This window comes from Apis dorsata, unplaced genomic scaffold (assembly GCF_000469605.1).
Source record: "Apis dorsata unplaced genomic scaffold, Apis dorsata 1.3 scaffold_137, whole genome shotgun sequence".
NCBI lineage: Eukaryota > Metazoa > Arthropoda > Insecta > Hymenoptera > Apidae > Apis > Apis dorsata.
In genome coordinates, this window is record NW_006263429.1 from 528,206 (window position 1) to 546,907 (window position 18,702).

Here is an 18,702-nt window from a genome sequence, read left to right on the forward strand (position 1 = left end):
GATGACGTTAACAATATATTGAAAATATTATCGAGATCCCAAGATGGTTAATTAAGTATTTATCTATAAATATATTATCTGCATCAATTTTTGATTAATTTTTCACAAAACATAAAAAAATGACGACGTCACATGAATCACCCTGTACACAATCACCAATTCACTCAAAAGAAAGATACGCGTAAATCCTGATCGCGAGAAGGTCGGAAAAAGGATGTCAAGCGGTGAAAAGGTAGATATACGAAGGTAAGAAAAAGAACAGGCCAATACGAGTGATTGGATTCGCTCGTACGCTATCTGGAAGACTGGCCAGACAGCCTTTTACTCCTGTTTTGGTTCAAGTCGAGGAGATGGAGGAGAGACCCGGTGACCTAGAACTTGGGAAAGCGACTCGAAGAACGCGAATGTTCCTCTCAAGACGATCTTGCGCTCTAATTGCTTGTGATGGTTGGCAAAATTACACAAACTTTCATCTCCACCGAATACTTAGATATTTCAAGATTACAATATCACAATTACACTATAGAAAATATGGTTTTCCATCGATTTTCCGACGAATTTTCTTTGCGAATTTTCTTCTGAGGAAATTTTCCAATGGAAGTTTGAATCAATCGATAGAGATGGAAGAAAATTGATTTGTTTTGATTGATATGAACTGTTGCGATTGTTTGGATAGGAAGATACACTTTAAGGCGAGTTTTGAATTATTACTGAACTATTACTATATTGTACTTGTTAATGCTATGTTCGTATTGAATGTAACCGAATTTTGTAATCGTTATTATTATTGTTAGTAAGTATTGATAAAATGAGTTTTGAATCACTAATAAATGTATTGTGTGGTTAATTAATAAATAAATAGTTAATTATTTTAACATTATTATTGTTATTATTAATCAATCTATGATCGTTAATAGACGATATATAGTTTAAGGTGAATTTCGAATCATTAATACACTATTTTTTAAAATGATTAATTGATCTGTATTGTATATAGCTTTTATCAATCTAATTTAATTTAATTTATTTTAATTTAATAATTTAATTTAATTTTCATTTAATCATGGGTCTATAATTTTAAATGGATTACAAATTATTACCAACAATATTCCAAAATAATTAATTATTTTACAATTAGTACTAATCTATGCCCAATGTAGCTCATAAATTTTGATTATTATTAATCAATATCATCTGGTACGATCATATAATAGAGCATGTATTTTAAGCTGAATTTCCATTACTGAATCTCATCTAAATATTAACTAACCACAATATATATTAATCGATATAACTTAACCTTAATAATTTTGAATATCAATAGATCAAAAAAAAAATTATTTTACCAAAAAAATTATTGACATCCAAAAAGAATGTAACATCTTTAACTTATAATTTTTTACTTTGAAACTCTATGTAGACAACTATTGTGGTTCAATAACCGTGGACCAACAGTTTAAGGTTAGCTTACTTAAATGATTGCTCGATCTTCGTATTCTCCCGATATCGAGAAAACTGTTTGATTTATGTAACGTGCGCGAGAAGGAAACATCATGATAAAAAAGAAATTGGAAAAAGTCGTTCGACAACTTTCGAACATTACAAAGATGGAATATGTAGGTCGCGATCGAGAGGTCTACGGAGATTCTCTCGAGAGGCTTGGACGTATTCCGATGCATGGCTCGAGACACGCGATCGATTGCTGGTAATGTGTGTCAGGAATGCGGAGGAGAATCATGCTTCGGTTTGATGGCGAAATTTTATATAGTTACGATGCGTAATATCATATTCCGTTTCATTGCTTGCCGAATGGAATTATTTTATTCTTTGAATGCACGGTTCAATCCATTTCGCTTGGAATTTATTTTATCTAAATTTTAAAAATAAAGAATGCGCGAATATAAAGTAGAAACAGAATAATTTAAAAAATTTTTAAACTATAAGTTTCGTTACATGTTCTTCGTTTACTATTTATACTTATATTTTATTTAATTCTATCTAATTTCTTATTAAAATTTCGATCGAATATTAGTGAATAATTATCACAGTATTATTTTATATATAAGAAGAAATATAAAATATAAGATAGAAATATAAAATAATTCTCTTTCGATATATAAACTTCTTGGAAACCAAACATTTCAAAAAGAAAATAATTAATTTTGATGAAATTAATCAATTCAATTTCTCTCGCTTCAAATAAAATTCTTCAATTTAATCCAAAATGTACGAATAATATTTAAACTTTCAAAAAGCAAATAATTAACCTCGATGAAGTTTAATAATCATTTCAATCTATCATTATTAAAGGTATCATCAATATTTATATTCTTCGTTATATTCTTCATTACAAAAATATCAAAACGTTTACTATATTTAGATCCGCAATTAGAATCATTTAGTTGCAATTCTGTAATCAAGGACCCGTTTCTTATATAAATTGGAATGACGACACGAGCAAAAGAATCCACAATATTAGGCAATAAATTCTTTCTTCAAGGTTCATTAGCTGCGCAGACTTTAATCACTGTTATTTACATGTGACAAGAGTCGTAAGGACACGATTAATAGGTTCTACCTAGTTGTTTTGTTTCCGCGTTTCGCATTCCATCCATCGTCCACGATGCATGACGTCAGCTTCTAGGCTAATTGTATCGAACACCATTGTTGTCTCTAACGAAATCCCATGGCATTAATCTGTCTTCCATTTCCGCGGCAAGAAATATGTTGGGAAGAGGAAGAACATACTGAAAATGGATAAAATCGATTTTGTTCAAAAAAGAAGATAGAACGGATATATACTATTCTTCTTGGTACTATATTTAAAATGTAAATACATACAATAAGAATTGAAAGTTTTTCGTAATTATCTTATAAAAAAATTGATGTAATTTAAAAGTATTGATTTTAAGTGAAAGTTTATGTACATGTGGAATATAATAAGATAATTTTTTTATTGGAGATTCTATTAATAGAGTATTCAATTCTAAAGATTTTATAATTTAAAATGCGGAATTAAAAACTTGAAAATAATTTTACTTCGTTAAAATATTTCAATAAAAAAAATTACTTATATATCAAAATTCATTAATCAATAAAAAATTTATTAAAAAAAATTAAAAAATAGAAATTAAAAGAGATTGTTGCGAAAAATACATTACAATAGAGATTAGAAAATTCCAATTAAATTCTAAAATACAAACTTAACAATTAGTTAACAATCATAAGTTTAAAATTAGCAACTATCCATTGACCCACAAATAGCAATTTTTCACAATTTTTTTTCTATAATTTCATCTTTAAAAATTCTCGTCTTTCATTCTTGGCAAAAATCAATTGGTTCGATACAAAAGTCTCTTAATTAAGAAATTCATCGTCTGTACTCATTGAATCGATCTTTCCATGTAAAAGATTAATGAACCAGACTGACCAATAAACCAATGTTCCAAGCATATCAGCAGTGCATTTCTTACGAATTCAAGCGAATTATTTTGTGTCTCTATCTGGTTAGTAAACGTGCCACGTACAGCCACGTGATAGCCGCTGCGACATGGTAAAACTTCTTTGGGATGGTTGTTCAAACATTTACAAGATTCCATGATAATAGTGTGGCCATAAAAGGATATGAAAGGTCTCACCCGACCAAAGTCCTGGGAAAAACTATAAACCAATGTTTACGAGCATCTGCTGGAACTGTGAAAAAGGATGAATTCCGAAAGTTTCATGGAACTGTTCGAATAACACCTCGAAAATGATTATAATTCCATAGAGACTTACTTTTATTGTAGTTCTTGTTTTATTATTTGATGAAGTTATATTTTATGTGATCCTTGGTGATTGGAATATATATCGTGTAATTGTTATTTTATATTGTTATATAAAATATCACAATATACTTCGATAACGAGATTCGATAATTTATAACTCGAGAAGAGATATAATATAAGATTCGAGTTAAAAAGATTTCTCGAAATTATCTAATTAGAGAGATTTGATTAATAAAAATTCGAATTACATCTTATGAATCATAGATTCTCCAATTATGGATTCCAAGAATAAAATAAATATATAAATACGTACGTATAACCTCAAAATTATAAGTATTTTTAATTCCAATTTTTCCGCTGCATAATTTTTTTTAAAGAAGAACCAACTAAAATAAAACAAAATAAAGAACAAAAATATAGTACAAAATATAATTATTAAATTATAAAGTAAAATGATCACTTGTCATTTATCTTCTGAATCAAATTCTCAAACTATGGATCATTCCAACATATAATAAAATAAATATATAATACATATATACATATTTTATCGTATGTATATATTTTAAATCTAGAAGACCAAAAACAGAATTCTTACCACTACTGCGAATCGATTTCTTTTTTCATCCAAGATCGCTTCTTCGTAAAAGGGTTAACGCTCGCGCAATGCGCAAGACGATTGGAAGCAGATTGGTCGGTAGTTTCGTCAAAACGGAGCATGCGTTAAATTTAATATGATTCTTCTCATATATACGTGGCAACGACAAAGGTCTGGAAAAACGCGGACTCGTGATAGCCCGAAGGGCAGATCGTGGCCAGCAAGATGCACGTTTTCTCGCCGCAAAACACAGGAAGAAGAACTCGAACTGGAAACGAGGAATGGTCAGTACTCGATTCGCTTTCCATTCCTGCCCATTTGAACATATCGCGAAACGAGGCCGATCGGCCATTAATTTCTATACCTCTCGCCTCGACTAACCGCTCAGAGCCTCGTATCGTTTTCATCTTCGCGCTCCCGTCTAGGGACGAATGCAATCCCTTCTTTTTCGATTTATCGCGTTCTGCAACCGTTTCTGCAATCCTTCGATGGGATTGCTCAAAGAGGGAAATGTGTATACAATATTTATGATATATAAGAATTCTAGAATATAACACTATAATAATACACAAAATAAAATCAAGAAAATTTATCCTTGTAAATTCGCTTTTTGTTTTTATTAATGATAAAAATTTAAGGCAAACAATTTCAACAAACAAAATCACGGTGCAACGAGTTAGAAAATTATAAATTTCTTATAAGAACACTTTTTTACGAAAAATGAAATCATTATTAATGCAATTCCCAACGATACTTTCTATAATTGGTCGATAAACATTTCATTTGTTCTATACTCACGTGTGCAATACTAATCACAGATCAATTTCTTCGATCGTTCAAGAAAATGAGCCACTTCCTCAATTACGAATGATATTCTGATTTCCATAATAACTATCGCATCTGCACTAACTTTGTATCCGTTGAATGTATCGAGACAGATACGATCTGATCCGTGTTAATACCGATTATCAGATCTTTCTCCAGGCGAAGAATGGAAACTTTATCCTCGATGCAATCTGTTTCTGATTCGATACGCTTTTCCTAGATCGAGAATGAGGATGCCCTGAAGACAGATGTTCGACGATGAACGAACAAATGAAAAAAATTTTCCCTTGAAATTTGATCTTTGGACTCGCGATCGGAAATTTGAAATTACATACTCGCATTTAAAATATCCTTTTGCTTATTTTTTATCATTAGATTAATAGGATTTTTATGCAAATACGTATTAAATATGTTTTGCATGTTTTTCACAAGATGAATGAATATACCGAGCAATTCATAAATTATGATCAAAGAAAGATATGAAAATATAGAATAAAATCTTTTTTGAATTCAAATCAAGTTTAATAATTTTTCAAATACAAGTGAAAATTATTAATCTCTAACAGTATGACAATTGTATTACTTCATACTTAGTTATCTTTTAGTATTTTCAAATAAAAGTAAAACGTACTGAAAATCTAAAGATCAAATTATGATTAGAATGAAAATAGTATTTTGTACCCTCTATTATTAAATATGGCTCGATTTTCCTCTTGCGAATTTCCACAGAAAGATAATACGTGCGACACATTATCCCCATGGATATTACTGAATTAGATAAAGGTACGTCACGTGATCAGCCTGCCACCAATGCTAAGCGTTCCATTGTGTCACGTGATGGACCTAATATAGCAACAGCAGTGGAAATAATATGACGTCATTGTCATATTAAGCAAAAGTTATATCAACACATTTCCGCCAAAGTACCATATCGTATCACTTCTTCGTTTTACATTGTACATAAAACAATATAGAAATTTATCATTTAGATAAAGAAATGTATACGTATTTTTGTCTAATTAGTATGTCACATGGAAATTCACCAAAAAAATGGAAGAGTCTATTTCGTCTCTATATAATGGAAGAATCCATTAACGATAAGTAACATTATTCATTATATCTTCAATCTTTTATTATTATATTATTAAATGTAGCATTTCTTTTATCACATTCTTTAATTTTCTCTACATTAATTTTCTAAAAATTGAAAAATCTTTCTCTTTCACTGCACAATCTCTTTCCATTTCTTTTAATGTTAATAATTAACCAATACAAACTCACATAATCAAGCTAACAACGCTATTCTCTTTTTTTTCCTTAAACACCGTCCGAGGAAGCCATTATAGAAGAAGCTATTAACACGTAGCAAGAAGCAAATTGAGGTCTCGTTTTCAATAGAAGAACGATCGAAGAGGCGAACCGTTCCGTCGGAATTATCAGGCTTTGATCCTATCGTCCCGGCTGCTTCCTGGTTCCACATCATCCTCGAATGGCTCGCTTCCTCGTTTCTCCATGCCGCGTGAGCGGATCATCTCGTCGTTCTAATTAATCGGCACGCTCTTGCGTTGGAATGATATCGGTTAACGACACACCGAGCGTAACGAACCATTCAACCATTCGAAAGGAACGTGAACTCTGATTGCTTGTAAAACAAACACTGGTAATGACCATCGTTGAGCGATCGATTGATCCAGGAGAGATCGTGAGAAGTGCGTTCGAGTAGTTGGTACACATTGTAATTAATTAAAAGAAGGTTTATAAGTTTTTAGAATGGCACGGTAATTATTATTAGGATTAATTGAACGAGCTCGTCGAAAAAGTAATTTTTCTTCTTGGTATATATAACGCAATTAGAAAGAAGATTTTACGGTAGAACTTGGTGATTATTACCAAAATTAGTTGAACGAGTTTGTCGGAAAGTTAATTTTTCTTCTTAGTTTTCTTCTTGATATATATTGTAATTAGAAAGAAGATTTCTAAGTTCTTAAGGTAAGATATTAGAAAATAATGGATTTATTATTAAAATTATTAAATTATTTGTCGAGTAATCAATTTTTCTTCTTAATTTTCTTTTTAGTTGGTATTTCTAATATAATTAAAAAGAAGATTTGTAAGTTTTTAGAACAAATAATACAGTCGAAATTAGTGGAACTTGCTGATTATTATCAAAATTAGTTGAACGAGTTTGTCGAAAAGTTAATTTTTTTTCTGAATTTTCTTCTTGATACTGTACTGTAATTAGAAAGAAGATTTGTAAGTTCTTAAGGTAAGATGTTATAGTGGAATTATTATTAAAATTATTAAGTTACTTGTCGAGAAGTTAATTTTTCTTCTTAATTTTCTTCTTAGTTGGCATATAGTGTAATTAGAAAGAAGATTTGTAAATTTTTAAGACAGATAATACAGTGGAAATTAATGGAATTAATTGGTGATGACAATGGTAATTATTATTAAAATTAGTTGACTAAACTTGTCGAAAAGTTAATTTTTCTTCTTAGTTTTCTTCTTGATATATACTGTAATTAGAAAGAAAATTTGTAAGTTCTTAAAGCAAAATATTACAGTGAAATTATTATTAAAATTAAATTAAAAATTAAATTACCTGTTTAATTTTTTTAGTTAGTAATATAATTAAAAAGAAGATTTGTTTTTAAGATAGAAGATAGAAAAATGGAACTTGACAATTATTAAAATTAATCGAATGAACTCATCGAAAAATTAATTTATCGATCGGCCGAATTAAGTAAAAGAAGAATTTAGCCAATGTAAATACAGTTCTTTCAATATGTATTTTTATTATCAACGAATTTCGATAAGATGTTTTGTTAAGAATATTATTTTAATAATTTCTTAAGTTGCGAAACTAACAAGGAGAAAAGACTTTCAAACTTTTGAATCGTAATGTGTTCTATGAGAAAATTCATTATGGATAGAAGTTTGCCATTTGATCGATAGAGAGAGTTTTTTTTTTTTTTTAGAATTATAAAGATGAGAATCACGACTTTCTGATAGACCTTTGTAATAGCCCCGCATTATATCCTATTATGCCAACGATAATTACGAACTTATGATATTTATCGTTAACTCACGTCCATTAATTAATAAAATTAATGTAACTGTGAATTTTCAATTCTCTTTGCAATTTTCAAACGATCTTATACCAGTTTTATTTACCGCCTTCTATAATTTGAAACTAAATAATTAAAAATGACGGATTCAGAAAGGAAGAAAGATGAAGTTAGAAACAAATAGAAACTTCTTGCAATTTTTATAATTATCGTGAGTTAAAAAGTGGGTCAAACCTATTTATACACACAAATTATATATTTATCATATCAAGATTTCATTTCGTTCCTTTGCAATTAAAATGTGGAAAGTTATTCTTTAAATGTTAATATCCAACATTCCTTGTAAAGAAAATCATTATTAAAGAAGATTATATTACATGTATTGAGATTTAATTAATATCGTTATATTATTATAAGATGAAATTGCGCAGCGTACAAATAATTGTAGTAATTACACGAGCTAATTAATTTCTCGGAAAAGTGAAATATCGTTCAGTTTAGCTACCGTTTAATCGTGACACTGTTCTCTCAATAGAAGATACAACTGTTTAACTTCCTTTATGTAAGATATAATTATAAACGCAAGACGACGATATTGTGTCAAGAAAGATCTTTCGACACTCTTCTCTAAAAGCATGCATGCAATTTCGTTCTACAATTCGATGTCAAATTAAATTCGATGTTTATTAGTCTTTCATTTTATACGCATAAAACAAAGTAGAAATTCATTGTTAAACTTATGTAACAATCTCGTTAACGTTTCATTATCGATACTTTGCTGTGCTGTGAACAAAAGACATTAAAAAATAACTAGTGATGAAAAAGTAACTAGTTAAAAATTTTGAATAAAATTACTTTAAGTAATTACTTATTAAAATGCTTGAATAACATTTATTCGTATCTATTATAATCAGCTTTTCGTATAACCTCGACTGTTTGACATTATTAAATATTTATTTGCGATTATTATATTTTGAACATAAAATAACTTATCGAGGTAATTTCAACTATTAAATTTTGCCTATCACTGAGTGAAATAAATGGAGAATAAGTTTATTATGATCAGACGTATTAATACGTTTCCATTTTCATTATTTTGTTATTTATTTTTTTTTATTATCTTTGTTTACGCAATGAAGTGAACAAGTGTTACATCGATCGATGATTGGTTTTCGAAATTCATTTTAATTATTCGAGGGAAAGTGGATAAAGGACAAAAGACTTGTTTACATTAAAGAATATTCAATCGATTAACTAGGTTAAATTTTATCTAATCGAAATATAATTTACAAGAAAAATTTTTTATCAAATCTATCGACAATATACATATTTTTATTATGAACAATTATTTACAATAAAAATTCGAATTTTTATGAATCATCATGTATATAATCACAAATCACACATAAAAATTTGCCATATGATTATAACTACGAATTATTGGATTGATCAAAAATTAGTTTTTACATATTTTTATCTTCGAACATTATTATTTACAATATTATTCATCAGAAAAAAAATTCGAATACTTTTTCGATCGATAATAGACCGAGCAAAACGGAAATGGCCGTGAAAACTTGCCTTACGATCGTATAAGCCACGTACCAACTATCGGCGATAATAACGCACAATGGAAAGTGAGTAGTTGGAATTGCAAAGCAATAGAAGTACGATCATTTCCGTTGTGTCGTTTGTCAGATCGTGAATCGTCCATCCGCGATCTTGATTCGTGGCGAGGATATGGCCAAACCACATGGACACTTTTAGAATTGCAAAACCGCGATTGTCCGTTTCCATGAGGCCATGATATACTCGAGCCTCTTTCATAAAAACGGAACAATGAGATTCCCAGCGGATACCACCAGTTCTTTGTCCCTTCGTTTCCTTGACTCTTAAATCGTCGTTCTGCCTATTTTTATCGCTATTTTTTTCTTGATACGAGAGAAAAAGATAGAGAGAGAAAGAGAAAGTGAAACCAATCCACTCAATATGTTTTTAGTTCATAATATAATTTTTATTTTTGTATATATGCATATATTTTCTTTTTAATCTGAATATGTGTTTCGATTTATACGTTTTACGTCTAAAATGAAATCAAAGGAAACGTTTTGCATGTATTAAAACAATATTTTTTAATCTAACCTAATCTAACATAACCTAGTTTTTTTGATAGGCGATATGCCATAATTTTTAGGATGAATATTGTTATTTTAAAAATATGTGAAAATATTTATGATATTAGAAAAAGATTTTTGATCTTTGATTAAATTTTAAATAACATAGAAGTTGTTAAAAAATACATTCGATTTGGTGTAACGTGACATTTGGTGTAATGGTTACAAATAAAAATAAAACAAAAAAGTGATTTGCAAAAATATTCAGAATGTGATTGTAGAATCCAATATAAAATATTATTTTTAAAATATCTTTAATTAATTATTTTTAACAGAACGAGTTTAAGTTAATTTTTCTCTAACGATCAATTTTCTAATTAAAATTACTCAATTATGCACAATTTTCGCATTAATTTACTGTTCAAAGAATCATTATCAAGAATTATCATAAACCATGACTAATTATCGCTTTAACATTTGAAAGAAGAAAATACGAGTTTAAAAATACGTTCCTAACAATAAGTTATAGCTATTAAATTTGATCAGAAAAGAAGCGAATAGAAATTAGAAGCAAATAGAGAAAACATTTTTTTTTTCTGGATGTCAAAGTGTAAATTCGTCACGTTTGGTTTTAATAATCAAAAATTACGACTCTCTAAACTTTCATTCTATTTCATATTCAACCTTGGAGACAGTAAATTGTGACATACTTAATAACAAACTTCTTAATTCGATAGAAAGTAAAACCGCTAATTCGTTATAGAATAGAAAATCGAATAAAATCTTTGAATTTTTTTTTTCTTTGGATAACAATGGAGATCGAGAATTTTCTCCTTTTTGAAAAGATTGCTGAATTTCAATGACATAGTTTATAATAATTGCTCGTTTCTCGGACAATCAATCGGAGGAAAGAAACTTTCTTAATTATATTCAAAAATGGATTATTAAATATCTATAATTCATAATTATATATAAATATTTCGATATAGTTTAAAAATGGATAAATTTTTCTTTGAATTTATAAAAAAGAAATAATATTGATTGCAATTAAACTGCGAATGCCACGATTAAGATATATTTACGAGGTTCCGTTGCGAAGGGACACGCCATAAAATATCCCTTAGATACTAAACTTGACTACGAGGAAGTCACGTCGCGTATTGGAGACATCTCAAGAAATATGTTCGCTTACAAAATAATAGCCAAGAGAAACTTGAATTTTTCACGTTTGTAATAATCGAATTTCTCGTCGTAGAAAATATAAAAATTTTCTTAAATCTTTTCAAAATTCTCTAAATTTAGACGTTTTTCTTTTCTTCCAGATAATGTTTGTTCTATAAAGAATAAAAATCTTAATAAATCTGAAATTCTTCAAAAATACAAATTTTTCTGTATTTCCAGAGTTCTAAATTTCTAAAATTGTCCAAAAATATAAATTATTCTTTCTCTGAATTTCAAGAGAATTCCAAATTTCTAAAATTCTTCAAAAATATAAATTACTTTTTGTTTGAATTTTAAGAGAATTTCCAAATTTCTATAATTCTTCAAAAATAATTTCTTTACATTTCAAAATTACTAAATCGCAAAAATAGCAAAAATTTCGATATTTTTTCCAATTTCTGAGAGTCTCTACTCTTCATATTCTTAAAAAAATTACGAAGAAGTGAAGAAATAAAGAAAGAAACGATGATAGGTGCAAAGGGAGCGTTTTCCGTTTCCGCATTCGAATGGTATCCACGATCGGGAACAGGAGGCCATAGCTCATTCTCGATCTTGATCCTGGCCGTGAAAAGGGCAGTGCGAACGAAGGAGCGCACACCAAGCGGACGTATTACCACTTGTGGACTCGGTGATTGGTATCGTGAGCGAGAGGTGCGAACGTAACTTCATGGACAAGTGAAAATTGCCTCGTTAATCTCGTTCGATTTATCTTATAAAAATTTCGAATTCCTTTCTTTCTTTCTTTTTTTCTTTCTTTCTTTCCTTCCTTTCTTCCTTCTTTATTTTTTTCCTTCTCTCTTTCTTTCTTTTTTTTTTCTTTCTTTCTTTATGTATTTCAATGTTGATGGATTTCGTTTCGCTTTCGTTGTAATCGGTTCAGACGAAACTGTTCAACTAAACTATTTTAACGAGGATTACTTCGAATTTTTAAGCGAGAAGAAAATATACGAATACTTTTTTTTTTTTTTGATGATTATCTTTCATATGGATTTTTCTTTACTGCAAATGAATTTAAAAGAGATTAGTTACGAAAAGATTGTAATGTAATTTTTTTTACAAATAATTTTGTTTTAAGCAATTATATATATTTTTATAAGTAAATTTGAACAATTTGAAAAGAATATATGCATAATGCATATATTCAATACAATAAATATACAATCTATGAAGAAATCTTTCATAATCTTAGAAATTGACTTTCCAAAATTATTTTTAGAAATCTTCCTCCATTTGTAAATCATTTGTAAATCGCTTAAAAAAATATATATATATTTAAATACAATGATTTTGTTTCTTTCTATAGACACACTTTCTATTCTTTTGTTAAAAATATATAAGTTTCGACCTTCTTCTTTTGGTTTGTCCTTCTTTCGCACAATTTCAACTTTGTTTTAACCTGATGATGAAGACAAAAGCGTACTAAAAATTATCGTCAAGGATTATCTTGGCACATAATTATCGTGAAAGCTTAATCAACTCGATCGTATGCAATTAAAACGATTCTCCTTTCCGCTTGCAATCTTAATTGGAACTAAGAAAGATTCATTCGTCGTTTCTTTCGTCCATTACTTCGCAAGCAATTCATTCTTTTCAAAAAATTTTCGAATATTAATCGCGCCAATTTATTTACAGCTTTCGTACACATTACAAATTGCATCGATAAGAACTTAACGATTATTCAATTCCAATAATCTGGAATTTTTCTATTTCAATATTCTATCAAAAATTATTTTATCCTGTTAACAAAATAAATACTTTTTTGTTAAATTGCAAAAGAAATAACGTATCGTTTATAAAATATATTAAATATATAATTATAAATTTTACATTTTATAAGTCGCAGAATTTATAAAATTATAAAATTAACAACCATTCACTCACATTTTCATACATCGAATTAGTAATCTTTTGATGGCCAATATTTACTCGCACGATTTTCTGTCAATAAAAAATAATTTCCTTCTTTATGGCTTGTAAAAATAGAAAAAAAAAAAAAAATACTTTTATTCAAGATGTTATAATATTATAGCTTTCATAAATTATAAATGATAATGGTTGACGAGAAATTAATTAACCAATCTTTACATCGAATTAACAAACCATTTCGACGATAAATCCTTACTGTTCTATACTTACAATTTCATTTCAATCCCATCGTGGATACAAATCAAAGCTTAAAATCCTATCTTCTCGTATGCCTTATAAAATCGTATTTTTACTTGAGAGTTTTATAGTATTGTTTATAGCTTTTATAATATATTACAAATCGTAATAGTTGATCATAAACAGCCATTCACTTTTACATCAAACTAACAACCTTTTCGATGACCAATCTTTTTTGTTTTTATGTACACCATTTCAATCTCATCATCTCGTGGATACAAAATTCGAGGCTCATCCTGTCTCCTCTTATAGCCTTAACAAAAAACAAAAAAAAAATAAATAAATAAAAAGAAAGAAAAAAATTCTAATCTCCACTTTCATTCGAGACACGCAGGAACAGGCCATTAATCCATTTCTCCATCGTAAAGAAATATTTCATTCCGTCTATTTTCCATTCCATCCCTGAACGTCTTCCTTTCACTTCTCTCGACCATCTGTGCAATGGATTATTTCGCAGATCTTCCATTTTCTACCAGCCAGAGGCAGACCGTGATATTCTTTTTCTTCCTATTTTAAAAATTTTTTTTTCTCCCTTTTTTATTTTATTCCCTTCCTTTTATGATTGCTCCAATTTTATTACGAATCGAATGGGATAAAGTTGAAATTCATTTTCTGGATGATGGACAATAAGAATGGAATTTCCTTGATCTTTTGTGATTTCTTTTCTTATTTTCTTGCGATTTAATTTTATTAAACAGATTTTCGAGATGCTGCAAATTATTTAAAAAATTATTATATTCGTTTTTGTACAATTGTTTAATTTTTCTTTTTTCGGAAAATATTTGTAAAATTTTTGCGTTGTAAATAAATTTGTGAATTTTTTAATAATAGACATGAACGATTGAATCAAAAACAAAGGATGTTTAGCAAGGCTATTTAGAGAAAATATTATAAGATCTTTCCATAAGAGTAATCGTTTCACAACTTCTAACAAGATTCTTCACGTGATTCAACATCCTTTTGGATCTATTAAAAATGATAATTAAAAACAGTTAAAAATAAAATTTTTACAATTTCCGATCAAAATATTTGTCACAATTTGTCAAGTATATTAAAATCAAACTCTATCTTCGTTATTTTGCATATTTGATATTATTTCTTCAAATATATAGAATTTTATCACTAAAAAGAAATTGTTAAGATTAAAAATAAAATAATTTAAAAAATTTTTTGAATAATCGTTCGTAGTCACGATATATTATAAATATTTCATATATTATATATCATTATATCCTTATTAACATTTTAATATAATATAGATATCTTCCTGTCATAATGTTATAATATTAAGTCATAAGTATATACATAACCTCAAAACGAAAACTCGTCTCATATCACGATCTAAAAAGCATATTTAATAAATTCATGCTACAATAATTCGTAGTTCGTGTTCAATATATCTTATTATACATCATCGATCTTTATCTTTCGCTAAACATAACCTAGACTTTCCCTCTATTCAGATTATTAATATCAGTAACATCAATTGAATTTTATTTGCAAATTGAATTATGAAATCAATAATTCTTAAAAATTTATGAAATACGTATTACAAAATTTATTCGGGCAAATTCAAATTTAAATATTGATTATAACATTCATATATTCAAAAGATATTTTTTTCGATATACTCACAAAAATATAAATTTAAATAAATATTCGTAATTATTATTTATCTTCCAACTGATTCATTTTTCTTTTTGCATTGCAAATGAATATTTTTCCTTACGAATTCTTTTTTAAATTTTTCTATCCTCTAGGTATATACTTATCGATCATTCGCGATTCATTTTTTGATATTGTCTTAATGAGAATGACGCATAAAAAAGATGCGGTAAAAAAGAATTCTTTTCTCATTGACAATAAGTAGAACGCTAGAAAATGAGGTCAAGAAGTATGAACTCTGAGCGAAACTATGCATCTATTCCCCTAGCAACAATATAATATATGATAAAAAGCTACATTTACATGAAAGTTAAACTGAATGCTTCACATTTGTGTGAAATCCGCTTTTTCATTTCGATAATATATTTCGTTCATTTTCACTTTTTAAATTTATATTATATGTATCCACACATATATACATGCTATGCAATGCTAAATATATTATATAAATTATAATCATTTTGCAATTATAGATAAATCTTTGTAAAATTTTTATAATTATGACAAAGTTTTTATAAAAACGATATATTATATTTTATTGAATCTTTTATTCTTTTAAATTAACTATTTCTTTAATGTATGAAAGCATCCATGTATTAAAAAAAAATTATAACAAACAAATATAATGTAAAGCACTAATCTCTGGAATATCACGATGAAATAAATATTAATTGCACTCACTGTATCTTAAGAAATAACTATCTAAGGTACAAGCGATTAACCTTTGATGATTTGTGTTCAACAGAAAGATTGATCGTTGACCAGTTAAAAAATGTACAAACCGATTTTAAAGCGATATATGATTCTTCGAACATCTATCAATTCTCATCGTTATAAGTTCGATGACCTACAACTCGAGCATGCAATAGAATATGCTACTGATTGCAAGCAGAGGGACGAAAAGTAATCCATCAACATCTTTCTGCTCTCCACTTTCGATTTCCAATACATTTCTCATGAATTACACACGCTTTCGTATGTCGCGTGTGCGCATACTTATACAGAATATCACTAATAATTATACAAATTGTGCAGTCAGTGTTATGTATCTCGAGAGAAGATCGTTGAATATTTTTCGTTCCATGGCAGACACTCAATTATGAATATTTATAACCCGGAGCTATTTTGAAAACTCTGTTCCATAACTTTTTCTTTTCCTATCGCGGCTACCATTAAAATAAATCTCTTTAAACAAAGATATTCCTTTATACGAATTTATGTGATAGAAACTAAAAAATATTTTATTTATTTAAAATATTCGATGTTGTAAGAAGAATGATATAATGTTTTATAATTTTTGAATTGTAACTTTCTTTTGTTTTGTTATGTTATATTTTGTTATATTCAAAAAACTCGTGATCCTTCTCTCTATATAAGTTGAAATCTTTTTCCACTAAATTTTTTTTGTAAAATATTCAATTTCTATTTAAAGAATTATATATATGTGTCACATGCATGAATATTAAGAGGTTAACACGGTCTTACTGCCGAACAATGACTGGCAATTAAGGACGTGCGAGCACACTAATATATTGAATACATTCGTCGTTCGGGTCGTGTCGGAAAAAGTCGGGCGGATTCGAGTGAGAACTCGTAATATACGAATTCGGATTTAATACAATACAAACAATTTGATTTTTTGTAATTATTATTTTATAAAGAAAGTGAGTAAATTGAAAAAAAACGATATTGGAAAAAAAACGATAAAAGTATTTATTTAAAAATAAATTTCTCCTACTATTTCATGATGAATTAAGATAAAGTTATTCGGAAGTTCACAAAAAGAAAAATTATTCATAACAGAAATTATTCAAAAGAAAAATTATTCAAAAGAAAATTTTTTTGATCTTGAACTTTATTTCTTTATCAGATATTTCAATAGCGAATTAAGAAAAATATATCCTATGAAGCTTAACTAACTTTATCAAAGATTATATATCTGTTTCTAATACCAAGAAGGAGACAAACGATTAATCGATCTTGATCGCAGAACGGAGGCAACAAATTGGGAACGGTAGCAGCATTAAGGAGGGAATCAGAACGACTCGACGAGGAGAGGAGGATCCAGTATAGCTAATTAGCGTGTTACGGGCAAACGAGGGCCCCGATACCGTTACGTATCTCGCAATGCAATGCAAAATGGTAAGAGAGCTGAAACGATAATGATCTAACGATATACGCACATGTGAAACAAACGACTCTTCCGACGTCGACCGTGTGCTTTGACTCTTTGTGAGCTCGCTCTCACACCTTGACCTTCTTCAACCGGGAAGTTCTCCCTTCAAGGATATTCGCAATCAAAGAATGTTATAAGACAAAATTTCTCAACTTATAATATTCAATTTTCAATTCTTTTCAGTTCAAATTTGTTTAAAAGAAAAACCTTCTTTATCAATTTTTTTTAAGGAAGATATAATATATAAAATTTGAAATCTTTAATATTTTGTTATTTAATAAAATTAGTTAAAGTATGAAAAATGAGTGAGAATGTTGTATCTTGACAATTTTAAATCTTCTAGAAGTTGTAATTAAGTACTTGTTGAGAATGCGTAACATTGTGAGTTATTTTTTATCTTTTAAAACATTTTTCTCAGACAATTAAAATTATCTCTTTTTTAACGTTTGTTTTAATTACATGAGGTCTAATGATTCTTTTGATTTCTTGATTTCCTGTATTTAATATTTAATGAAATTGGAAATACTAATTTTAAATAATTTTTATTTTGATTCTTAAAAATTCGTAAATATATTTTTTATAACAAATTAATATTAAATTTTTTTTTATAAATCAAAATTTTCCCTTTTTTTAACTTCGATGCATTAAAATGATTATGAATAAATTAATTTTTGTAATTAAGAAAATTAAAAAAATTAACAAACATATATAAAAATAAACAGAGAATAAACTTCAAACTTTAAAATTTATCCTACAACTTATCCTAACATAATGTTTAATTTTCATTAAAATAATTTATGATTAAAATTATTATGAATACAGTACACATCTTCTATATCAATCTAATCAATCAATCAAAGTTAATTGTTTTTTCCATAAGAAAGTCAACATTCTACGACATATATAAATCATGAGGTTTCACTTAAATCAACTTTCCAATCTAAAATGCCAGTTCTAGATTATCAATACTAGTTCTAAAATAATAAAATATCACAGAATTTGATTGAACAAAAATAACGTTTTCGAATCGCGTATCAACTCTTAAAAGTACATAGAAAGATTATATTGTAAAGAAAAGTTCAATAAAATAGAAAAAAATGGAAAA

General features: G+C 28.0%; 1 protein-coding gene and 1 long non-coding RNA gene across 3 annotated transcripts in view; both read right to left on the bottom strand.

The window, feature by feature from the left end:
* Positions 1–18,702, bottom strand: part of LOC102681980 (heparan sulfate 2-O-sulfotransferase pipe) — a 44,489-nt gene that overhangs the window by 21,886 nt on the left and 3,901 nt on the right. The window lies entirely within an intron of this gene.
* Positions 3,238–5,738, bottom strand: LOC102681727. Its single transcript, XR_004150050.1, has 3 exons — positions 5,164–5,738; positions 3,778–4,153; positions 3,238–3,693 (listed from the first exon to the last, which is right to left on the bottom strand). It is a non-coding gene; the product is annotated as an uncharacterized LOC102681727 (long non-coding RNA).